At 48.0% G+C, this 12170-nt stretch overlaps 1 protein-coding gene across 1 annotated transcript in view; it reads left to right on the top strand.

The window, feature by feature from the left end:
* LOC143766291 (uncharacterized) overlaps positions 1-12170 on the top strand; it is a 96963-nt gene that overhangs the window by 30512 nt on the left and 54281 nt on the right. The window lies entirely within an intron of this gene.

Below are 12170 nucleotides of genomic sequence, written 5' to 3' on the forward strand. Positions count from 1 at the left end.
TCAACTGGGTCATACTTCCACTCCATATTTAGACTTAATAGAACACTAATTTCAGAACAAGATCAATGATAGTTATGTTGTCGTGCTATGAGGTTCCCATACCGAGTTATGGAATTAGTGAAGTTTTGGTGGCTTTGGAAAGGGGAGTGTATTCCATGATGCAGCCCACTCAGTGAGGTCATCAAGCAGAGCATATAACATTAAGGAGCTGAATTAGGAGGAGGTATTTTGCATGGGGAATCAGCCAAAAGAATCTGTGCAATCTGACCTGATGATTTGGGGGATGGTACCCCTCCCACAACCCCATATGGCTTACCACTGTCTGAGAGAACTGTAAGTGCTTTTCATCTTTAATCCCTTTTATTTTGTATCGTTGTGTACATATTGTATTTGTCTCATTTTGTAACAATCTTTTTATACGTTTGTAAACACTGCCTAATTTTTTTGGAGTAAAACATAATACTTTACTAGCTTCGTTTTCCTTGCTCTAAAACATACCCCAACATCCTCTGAAGTAAATTACGCTACTGATGGGTTTTCTCCTGACCCGCTATTAATCATAGTAATAGGAGCTGGCGGCAGTGAAGAGTCCTGAGCTTTTGGGAAAACTGGCAGCGTCAGAAGGCGTTAGATAATGTTATTTCCTGCCTGAGCTGGAGTAGTTATATCACCCTCATTGCAGTGTGCCCAATTGCCAGTACATGGCAAGGCAGCCTTTCTAGCGACTAATTATCCTAGGTACAGTTCCCCGACTGACCTGAGAGTAAGGGGGTGCCAGAGAGCTGCAAGTTCCAAACAGGAACTGGGAAGTGGGATATAAATAAATCTCCTGACAAAGAACTGGGGGCAACCAAACACCCCTGGTTCATGACATATTGGTGGCAGCACTGTGGGATCATAGAGCATTAGTGATCTGGTTTGAGCAATTATTTCTCTCACTAAAAACTTTCCCGGTTTTTGCGAGGACCCTGCGCAAAAAAGTTTTGGAGAACAAACTCCGTGTTTATTAGTGCTGAGACAATATAGTGTGTATAAGCGATTAACCCCTACCCTTTCTCTTTGTTTTTCTGTCCTATCTTTTATTTGGCAATTATGGCCGCAAAAGGAGAGTTCTGGTACAGCCAGCAGAAAAAGGACACGCTTGCTGGAATATGTACGTACCACGACCTGGACCCCCATGGCAAAACCAAGGTCCAAATGGTTGCGGAACTGGTGCAGCGTGAAGCGGATCAAGTCTGCTCCCAGAGCCCAGCAGAGGCTGGGGCCAGCCAAAACCTAGACGTTACTGAACCAGAGGTCCAACCTGTGCAAGCCGGCCCTACTTGCCACCAGGGCGGAGTGGACCCCCACCTGCAGATGGCATTGGAACAACTCCCCGCAGATGATCGTGAAGCACGTCTGAAGCTGATCCTACAGTTCCAAAAGAGACAGGCTCAGTGGGAGGCGGAGAGAGCTGAACGGCAGGCCCAAGTGGAGTAGGAGCACCAGCTGGAGTTATCCTGAATCCAGGGGTTGTCCCAGTCCAGCAATGCTCAGCTCCATAAACCCCGGTCGGAGAACTTTCCTGTGATGGAAAAGGAGAGGGACTTGGACATCTTTCTGCAGGCAATTGAGAAAGCCTGCAGACAGTACTGGCTGCATGGGACCGAATGGATCCGATATCTAACCCCAGGCCTCAAAGGCAAAGCTCTGGAGGCGTTTGCTTCTATCCCTTCAGGCCTGTCTTTGCCCAGCTGAGGTGCGACAGTTCATGATGGACCGAGAGCCAAAAGACAAGGACAAAGCAGCGCAGATCGCCGACACCTATGAGGCCAACCGTAAACCGGATGTACGGAAGCCAGTCTTCGCCAGCTGGAGAGTGGGTAAGCCATCAACCAACCCCAGTGCCCTTGCCTGTCATCTCACCAGAGGCCCTGTCCCCTTTTCCTACAACACCAAGCCTACATTCGACCCCCACAAGTTTTTCCTGCAATAGGACAGGTCATATCTGCACCACCTGTCCGGAAAAGCAGAAGAACCACCAAGCCAAGGTCTCAGGGCCAAATGCAGCAGTTATTTTCGTGGGTGGGGCTGTTGGGAGGGTCTGTGACGTGCAGCACATCACCGTGGGGAGCCATGTCACTACAGGCCTCAAGGACACTGGGGCTGAACGAACCCTCATCCGACCCGAACTGGCGGCCCCTGGAGAGATTATTCTGGGGAAAACCATGTCAACGGGATAGGGGGCGTCTGCTGTCCCTTGCCGGTGGCCTGGGTTTTTATAGATTGGGGTGCCGGGAGCGGGGTGAAGGAAGTGGGAAAACTTGCCCACCGACGTTTTGTTGGGGACTGATTTGGAGGGAATGTTTGCCTATTATATCCCTGACCCCCCCTACCCAATTTGATACTAAGGGTGATGGTAATGCTGTGAAATTGCATGCGTTACCTGCGAGTGATTTACCTGATAATGCTTTATCTCATAATGATGATGATGTAAATGTGCATGTTTCACCTGCTAATCATTTATCTCCTAATGATGATGTGTCTACAGGTGCAGTAGTGCTCAGAAGTCCACCTTTATCACCCCCTTCGGACTGTACGAGTCCATGGTCATGGCATTCGGCATAAAGAATACCCCTGCCACTTTCCAGTGGATGATCAACCACCTCTTCAGGGACTAGAGAAGTACGCGGTGGCGTACCTGGATGGCATTACCTTCTTCAGTCTCTCCTCAGAGGAACACTTGCAGCATCTCCAGGAGGTGCTTAGGTGAATTCACCAAGCAGGCCTGACCATCAAGCCGGGAAAGTGTCAGATGGACATGAGCGAGGTCCACTACCTGGGGCATCAGGTAGGTCGGGGCTCCATGAGGCCAGAGCCTAGGAAAGTGGGTGCAATAGAGTCCTGGCCCACCCCCAGGACCAAAAAACAGGTGATGTCCTTCCTGGGCACTGCAGGGTACTATAGGCGCTTTGTACTGAACTATAGTAGCCAGGAAAAACCCTTGATGTCACCAGGAAGAAGCTAACCCAAACAGTTGACTGGACAGATGGCTGTGAGGTGGCTTTCCGGGCTTTGAAAACAGCCCTGAGCAGTTCTGTGTTAAAAGCCATCGACAGCAGTTGGCCACTCCTGGTACAGACCGACGACAGCGAGTTTGGCCTCGGTGCTGTGCTCAGCCAGATGTACTCGGGGGACCAAGAACACCCCATGTTGTACCTGAGCCGGAAGCTTCTGCCGAGGGAAGTGGCCTATTCCACCATCGAGAAAAATTGCCTAGCCATGGTCTGGGCCCTGCAATGTCGGCAGCCCTACCTGTATGCACCTGCACCGTGGTGACCGTCGACCAACCACAACCCCCTGAGCATATAGATTTGGCATATAGATTTGGCACTGGGGAATATGGCTATGGATCACTTGGTGGGAGATATTCAATACCTGCCTGGAGTCATCTCAGATCACAGTCCTCTTTGGGTTTCACTCAAATTGGGCACAAACTATCCTAGGCTCTGGAAATTAAATCCGTTCTGGCTACAAATCATAAATGTAGAAAAAGTGGCCGTAGACCTCAAAGAGTGTTTCCAAATTAATAATGGAGCCGCATCTATTCCAACGGTCTTTGAGTCTATGAAGGCCTACCTGAGAGGGATATTTATTAGAGAAATAACTAGGAGCAAAATCAAAACTAAAACAGCAGATCAGGCAGTGTTTCAAGAATTCAGGCAAGCTGAAGTTAACGTGATAGATGATCCTACACCTGAGGCTCAAAGTAGGCTTAAAATAGCCCAGTCCCTGGCTACACGGATGTTATTGCAGGAAGCTGAGATGAAGAGTCTTTCAGGGAATCACATTTTTTGAAGAAGGTGAAAGAGTAAGGTTGTCCTGTCTCCGCCATCTAAATTGTTACCTCCGATTATCTGTTTGCATAATTTGCAGTTTCTCAGCCAGTATACAGGACTTGATATATTCATACCTTTATTTGTAGTGCTTTGGCTCCCTCTAGCGGTCAGAGTCATGTTGACAGTTGTATTTTTCTGTTATGTATTTTTTATGTCTGATTCTCCTCCTCCTTTGCAATGCATTATGGTAGCTCAGCCTACATTTCCCTCCATTATCATTTCACTTCCAGTTTGCTTTCCAGGAAGAAGCTTACACTTCATCCCCCTTGCGATTGCATTGCCGGTATGTCTTTATGCTCTCTGTAGATATTTCTGCTCTATATTAGCCTAGCTTAACCAGTTGCACTCCTAGTTCAGTTACTAGCTTTCTAAATGTTATGCATAATGTACATCATGTGTAGTATGTATTTGTTCCCTACCATGTACTGATTCCATGTATATCATTGTTCACAGTTTCACCGCATCAATATACCACTACGTTTAATAAAGCACAGACTCAACCACAGTCTCCTTATTGGACCCCGGTATAGCGGTTTAGCTGACTGGATAGCTACTTGGGCCTGTCTCATTTAGTGAGGACAGAACAGTGAAACGGCAGCCATCCATCTAGTGGGATTCAAGTCACCGGCTACAGAGAGACTAAATACAGCTACAGCAATCTCTGCGCAGCCAAGCACTTTCCCAAGACACCATGTCTCACAAATCGCATAGAACAAGATCTGTTACTTCCATCTCCTCAAAGACAACATCCATCAGCAGCACGGTCGCCATTGCCCGCGCAAATGCTGAAGCCGCCAAAATACGAGCGAGCTTTGCTGACCAAGAGATGCAACTTAAATTAGAAAAGGCACGCCTAGATGACGAAGAGAGAAGGTCACGCTTAGAGAGAGCCGACCAAGAGAGAAGGATGCAGTTAGAAAAGGCACGTGTGGATGCCGCCTTAGAAAGCCTAGCAGCAAAAAGGGAAGCTGCCGCAGCCCTCGCTGAAGCGGAATCGCTAGAAGCCGCGCAAAGTCCCAAGCTGCATAGCCAAAGCAGTACGTCGAGTCTGGAGTTTCCACTACAAGACACACCACAACGCACATCTCAGTATGTTAATGAACTTCCTGATCTAAACTATAACCCTGAACCAGTATCAAACAAGAATACGACGTCTCCAGCGAAGGGAGCGAAAGTCGTCATGAGGCTCGCCTCCAGGACAGAAACAAACTCGAAAACGTGAGACAAAACAACTCTGCTAATAACTACCTTGCCCCTCATCAGGTAACCAACGTGGATCACCCTGCTGACACACCGTACGTCAGACCGAAGCAATACGACACCGGCTGGCGCCACCCTGAGGACACTAACAGGTATGAACGCACCTCACATCACTATCAGGGCGACCCATCACCAGCATACTCTGCTGACAACCGGTTCACGACAGAATTTGCCAAGTTCTTCACACGACGTGAACTGGTTGCCAAGGGGCTCATGAAATTCACTGACCAAGCTGAAGGATACAGAGCTTGGAAAGCTTCCTTCCAAAATGTCATTAGAGACTTGGGGCTACAACACAGGGAAGAGATAGACCTGTTAGTCAAATACCTGGGAGAAGAGTCAGTCAAACACGCAGTAAGAATCAGAGACATTAATATAAATCGCCCTGAGACTGGCCTCAGAGAGATCTGGAAGAGGCTGGATGAGTGTTATGGTTCGGCAGAGGTAATAGAAAGAGCCTTGTTCAAAAGAATCGACGACTTCCCTAAAATATCTAACAAAGGTCTCCAGAAACTTAGAGAGCTAAGCGACCTACTAAAGGAAGTCCAAGTTGCCAAATACGAGGACGACCTACAGGGACTTGCATTTCTCGACACAGCCAGAGGTGTTAACCCTATAGTCCAGAAGTTGCCCTACAATCTACAGGAGAGGTGGCTCACACATGGTTCCACGTACAAATACAAACACAGTGTTCCATTTCCTCCCTTCTCCGTTTTTGTAGACTTTATACACCAACAAGCGAGAATTAGAAACGATCCCAGCTTTGACTTTGCAATGCCATATGCCACACCATCACCACCTGCAAAATCCACGCAGAACATCTGTGGCAGTACACAAGACTTATGTTTCTTCTCCAGGTTCTAATTACAGGTCTGCTGGCTGCTCCCAATCAGAGACAAAGGGCAGGACCCTGACAAGCAGTGCCCACTTCATCAGAAGCCTCATCCTCTCCTGAAATGCAGAGCCTTCAGAGGAAAATCTATGCCAGACCGCAGAAGCTTCCTGAAAGAGAACGGTATCTGCTACAAGTGCTGCTCGTCCACAACTCATCTCGCCAAGGACTGCAAGGTCAGTGTAAAATGCACAGAATGTGGCACCACAGACCATAACACTGCTCTACACCCTGGCCCAGCTCCATGGAGTGCACAAAACATGCCAGCTGACAGTGAGCATGGCGGGGAGGAAAGGAACACTGATACAGCTACGCCAGAGATCACTTCACAATGTACCGAGGTCTGCAAAGGGACAATAGACAGTAGGTCCTGTTCAAAAATATGCCTTGTCAGAGTATACCCAAAAGGCCATAGAGACCAGGCTGTAAGACTGTATGCTATCTTGGATGATCAAAGTAATCGATCCTGGGGGGGCGTGGCTATGTAGTCCAAGAGAGAGGACGCACCTCAGGAGAGCTCCGGTCATCCTGCATTAAATCCTGCCATAAATCCCCTGACTTACCGGCTGCACCGGCTAAGAAGGTGCCCTCACGACCTCAGGAGACCGGCGACCCCTATAACCGGCACATTTGGAGCTCAGAGACGCCGGGAGGTGAAGTGATCTGAGTGGGCGGCAAGATTCCTGTGCTGCGGCGGCCATCTTGGGGCGCGTGTCCCAGCGTTTGGGACGCGGCGCCGGCGGTTACCGGGGCCGGCGATATCCCCCCTGAAGGAGACGGACGCCGGAGCTGAGGCGGGAGCGCTGTGGAACGCAGAGACACAGGTGCTGGGTCTGGGGCGGCGAGCGGCGCCTGGGAGGACGGCAGCCATTACTACAGCGCGCTCTCCAGCAGTAAGGAGAGTGGCGCTATACAGCATATCCGCGGTATAACCCAGGAGGTGAATATACTGCTGAAATAATAAAGGGGCAGTGCGGTGTGTGCCCTGGAAGATTGGGCCCTGCGCCCCCCCTTATCTGACAAGCTCCTGTATGTGCCATAAACTCTGGAGGGATTAACCCCTCCCTCCCTGCTGTGCTGCCTGTGGAGGCTGTGAGCTGCTCTAGGGCATAGTGCCTGGGTGAATCCTGAGCTGCTGCTTCTGTGAATACCTGATAAGAGAATTATCTGGCTGGTGATCTTCTTAGGATCTAGCTCTGAATTTAACTTTGCCGGATCGGCTATTGGAGAATAGACCAGATATAACTATAACTGTGTGATCCTTCTGCTAACCGCCATGCAACATTCTAAAGGAGCGGGGGCTGCTGAGAAATTAAAGAAATATACCAGAGAAGACGCTTCTGATAATGTACGCACTCTCAGAAATAATCCCACGCAGAACCAGCGCAAAAGTCGTCCTTCTGACAGTAATGAGGAGGGAGAGCAGGGCGAACTTACTCTAAAACAAGCGTCTGAGCAACTGATGCAGGCCATGTCCCTCACCAGATCCTCTCTTATTGAGAAAATAGAGGACGTACACACCGAAGTGGGTCGTTTGCGAAATGATATGCAAGCTATGAGAGGACGCATCTCAGAGGTTGAAACCAGAGTGTCTCAGATAGAAGACACCATCACCCCTATGGAAACTAAATTGTCAAAAGCCGCTGGGTCCGTGAATGCCTGGAAACAGAAAGCAGACGACCTGGAAAACAGGCTGCGCCGAAATAACATTCGAATTATTGGCCTGCCGGAGCGCTCGGAGGGTCAACAGCCTGAGCAATTCCTAGAAGATTGGTTGAAAACCTCCCTGGGAGATGGATTCTCCTCAACATTTTCTGTGGAGAGGGCCCATAGAGTACTGACGAGGCCTCTCCCCCCCGGCGCTCCGCCCCGGCCCTTCTTGGCGCGTCTTCTCAACTGCAGGGACAGAGATGCGATACTCCGCCTGGCGAGGCAGAAGGGCCCTATTAAATTCAATAATGCTACTATATCTATTTTCCCGGATTTCTCCATGGAACTCCAGAAGCAGCGAGTTCGATTCGTGGAAGTTAAGAGGCGGCTCAGGGATAAAAACATCATTTATTCCATGCTTTACCCGGCTCGACTCCGTGTTGTCCATGAAGGCTCTTCCCTGTTTTTTACAGATCCGGCGGAGGTAACCGAATGGTTACGAACATATAAGGTGTCTCAGGTGCCAGACTCCTGAACAAACATTTTTTCTTATCCAATGGCAACACAAAATGGAGCTCTCCGTACAAGGTGTTGAGCTTACCAACAATACCGAACGCTGATTCCAGTGAGGGTATCCCCTATTTCAATTGACTGTAGGAGTGTAGGCTTATACTCCTCTACTGTTCAAGTTATATTTTGTTTGGGTTTTTACACCAGTTTTGACTGTTTGATATGTTTGGTGGTCGCCATTGATAATTCTGTGCTCTGCGTGATGTTCCTGATCTCTACACGAGATATGATGTATAATATTCCTTTTCTCAAGTGTAGCTATGGGGTCTGAGATTGTGTGTATGACTTGGAATGTACGGGGAATTAAGACCCCCCGTAAAAAAATCAAGGTATTTTCACAAATTAAGCGGTATCATCCCCATGTTGTAGCACTTGTGGAGACACATCTGACAAGGGACACAGTTAAATGTACACAAAAGCCGTGGGTGCAGTGGTCCCTCCATGCATTTCATACCAGCTATTCAAGAGGGGTCTCTTTGCTAATTCATAGAAGTGTTAGATGGGAGGCCAGGGAGGCAAGGCGAGATCCCGAGGGTCGTTTTGTTTTTATACACGCCTTTATTAACACGCGGGAATATGTGATACTGTGTATCTATAACCCACCCCCAGCTAATACATCGGTCCTCCGCATGGCAATGGGATTCTCCCTAAATTATCCCGATGCTAGTGTTATTTGTATGGGAGATTTTAAAGGGAACCTGTCACCACGTTTTTGGAAGATGGGATAAAAATAGCGTTAAATAGGGGCAGAGGTGGGCGTTACATTAGAGTGTTTGTTATGCGTTTATTACCCACCTAAGTTGCCGAAATACCTTTGCAAAGTCTCCGTTTTCGCCTGTCAATCAGGCTGGTCTGGTCAGATGGGCGTTGTCTTCCCCCAGATTTTGCGTAGTTTTCCGTTGGTGGCGTAGTGGTGTGCGCATGCCCAAGGTCCCGAATCCTCTGCCAGGGGATTTCAAAGAGCGCGGTGTCCGTTATTGCATTGGTGATCGGTGGGCGCGGCCATCTTCCTTTGGCCGCGCGTGCGCAGAAGCGGCGCTCTGCTTGCCGCGGCGCTCTGCTGGCCGCGGCTTCAGGAAAATGGCCGCCGCAATATCCATCTGCGCACGCGCGGCATCCCGCGGCCATTTTCCTGATGCCGCGGCCAGCAGAGCGCCGCTTCTGCGCACGCGCGGCCAAAGGAAGATGGCCGCGCCCACCGATCACCAATGCAATAACGGACACCGCGCTCTTTGAAATCCCCTGGCAGAGGATTCGGGACCTTGGGCATGCGCACACCACTACGCCACCAACGGAAAACTACGCAAAATCTGGGGGAAGACAACGCCCATCTGACCAGACTAGCCTGATTGACAGGCGAAAACGGAGACTTTGCAAAGGTATTTCGGCAACTTAGGTGGGTAATAAACGCATAACAAACACTCTAATGTAATGCCCACCTCTGCCCCTATTTAACGCTATTTTTATCCCATCTTCCAAAAACGTGGTGACAGGTTCCCTTTAACTTGGTCATGGATAGTTCCTTGGATAGACTGAGACTGGATGACGGGATGTCTGGAGGCCCTACTATTCAATCTTCCTCTCAATTGGCACTGTTTATGGGTGGCAGTGGATGGCTGGACCTATGGAGAATACGTCACCCTGGGGTAAGGGATTACACTTGTCATTCGTCAACTAGACGGTCTCTATCCCGCATTGATTATATATTTGGGTCTAGTGACCTGGCATTACAGGTGGATAGTATTGAGCATGGCAATAGGGGGATATCGGACCACAGTCCAGTTATTCTTAAACTTAAATATGGTCAGTTAAATAATACTATACCCTGGAAGTTGAATCCCTTCTGGCTGAAACTAATAGATTCTAGTGATAGAACGGTGGATCAGCTGAACTGTTTTATCCTTACCCACCCAGACCCCTCAAACCTTAGTCTGTTTTGGGATACCCTAAAAGCATATCTAAGGGGATGTCTGTCTTCCACAATTTCCTATATTAAAAGAAAAACGGCAGGGGAGGACGACGAGATGGAGCGACTGTTGAAAGAATCCGAAACCGCCTATGTGGCTAACCAAACTAGTGGCAACAGGGTGGCATGGCTCACTTCCCAAAGGCTATATACCCAACATATAGACACAAAATCAAAGCGTAAGTTGTTTTTTACCCGTCAATCCTATTTCGAATTGGGGAATCAGGCCAGTAAACTATTGGCTTTTCTAGTACGCCAGCACAACACGTCTAATGCAGTATTACAGATCCGGGCACATGATGGTTCATTGGTATCCTCTACCGAGGAGATCCTGCAGTGTTTTCACGATTACTATAAATCTTTATACAGGTCTAGTAGTGGTGTTGGTGTTCCCGAATGTGTAGACTATTTATCGGACATATCGTTTCCCTCATTAAGTCCAGCTCAACAAGCCTTTATGGAGGCTGAGTTTACTCTGGAGGAGGTGGAGCAGGCTATAATGGATATGGCCTCCGGGAAGGCCCCTGGACCCGATGGGTTTCCTATTGAGCTGTATAAGAAATATCGAGGTCAACTGGCACCACTTTTATTGAAGGTACTTAGGAGTGTATGGGAGGGAGAGACTATGCCCGAAACATTTTACGACGCAAACATTATTGTACTCAAAAAGGAGGGGAAGGATCCCCTGGAGTGTGGATCGTATCGCCCCATATCACTAGTAAACGTAGATTACAAAATTTTTACTAAAATATTGGCCACTAGACTAAATACGCTCATATTGGACCTTATACACCCAGATCAAACTGGCTTTATGCCTGGAAAAAGTACTTCTATCAATATCAGACGAGTCCAATCGGTGATTCAGTATAGCTCTCTAGAGCCGGATAATAGTTGGGCGCTGGCATCGCTGGATACGGCTAAAGCATTCGACTCTCTTGAGTGGCCTTTCCTCTCCGCGTGTCTGCAGAAATATGGTTTTGGAGAGAAATTTATTAGGGGGGTAGATACGTTGTATAAAAATCCTAAGGCGCGTGTAATTGTAAATAACTCCACTTCTGATTCTTTTACCTTGCACAGGGGAACCCGTCAGGGATGCCCTCTGTCCCCTGCTCTCTTCGCCCTTGCGATAGAGGCTTTAGCAATACGCATAAGATCTTCCAAAGACATCAAGGGAATAAATATTGCAGATCGTGTGGATACCATTGGCCTCTATGCTGATGATATGATAATATTTATGGATAAAATAGAAGAGACTCTACCACAAGTGACAGCAATCATAGATAAATTTAGTAAATTTTCCGGCCTATATATAAACTGGGACAAGTCTGCCCTGATGCCTTTATCTCATACTTCGGTTCCCTGTCTCGGGGCTCTCACATCGCTACCTGTGGTTTCCAACTTCAAATATTTAGCTATTCACATGACTCAATATAGTCGGTTGGACCTACAACAAAACATTTACCCACTGTTAGATTTGGTAAAATCTAAATTTACAACCTGGAGTAGACTCCCCCTTTCTGTCGCAGGCCGCATTAATCTAATTAAAATGATACTGCTTCCCAAACTCAATTACTGCTTTCAACATGGTGCTGTACCAATACCCAAGTCATTTTTCGCAAAATTAAACTCCTTAATCACATCCTTTATATGGGGGAAGACCAGGCCCAAACTTAAATTATCTATTTTACAGAGACCAAAAAAGGGGGGTGGGGCGGCTTTACCAGACCTCTATCTGTACTACCTTGCTGGGCAGGCTAAGGCGATAAGTAAGTGGATGCCTAATAGCTCCTTACCTAATTCCGAAAGTCACTTAATACATTCCGCCCGGATTGATTGCCCATTGGGATTTTTGGAGATGGAGAAATCTGGTGCTTGTCGTCTGTTGCCTATGCTCCGACTAGCGAGATTGGTATGGAGACAAATAAAAAGAATTATTAAATTTGTGGATATCATA

The sequence above is a fragment of the Ranitomeya variabilis genome, chromosome 4 (genome assembly GCF_051348905.1).
Source record: "Ranitomeya variabilis isolate aRanVar5 chromosome 4, aRanVar5.hap1, whole genome shotgun sequence".
NCBI classification, from domain to species: domain Eukaryota; kingdom Metazoa; phylum Chordata; class Amphibia; order Anura; family Dendrobatidae; genus Ranitomeya; species Ranitomeya variabilis.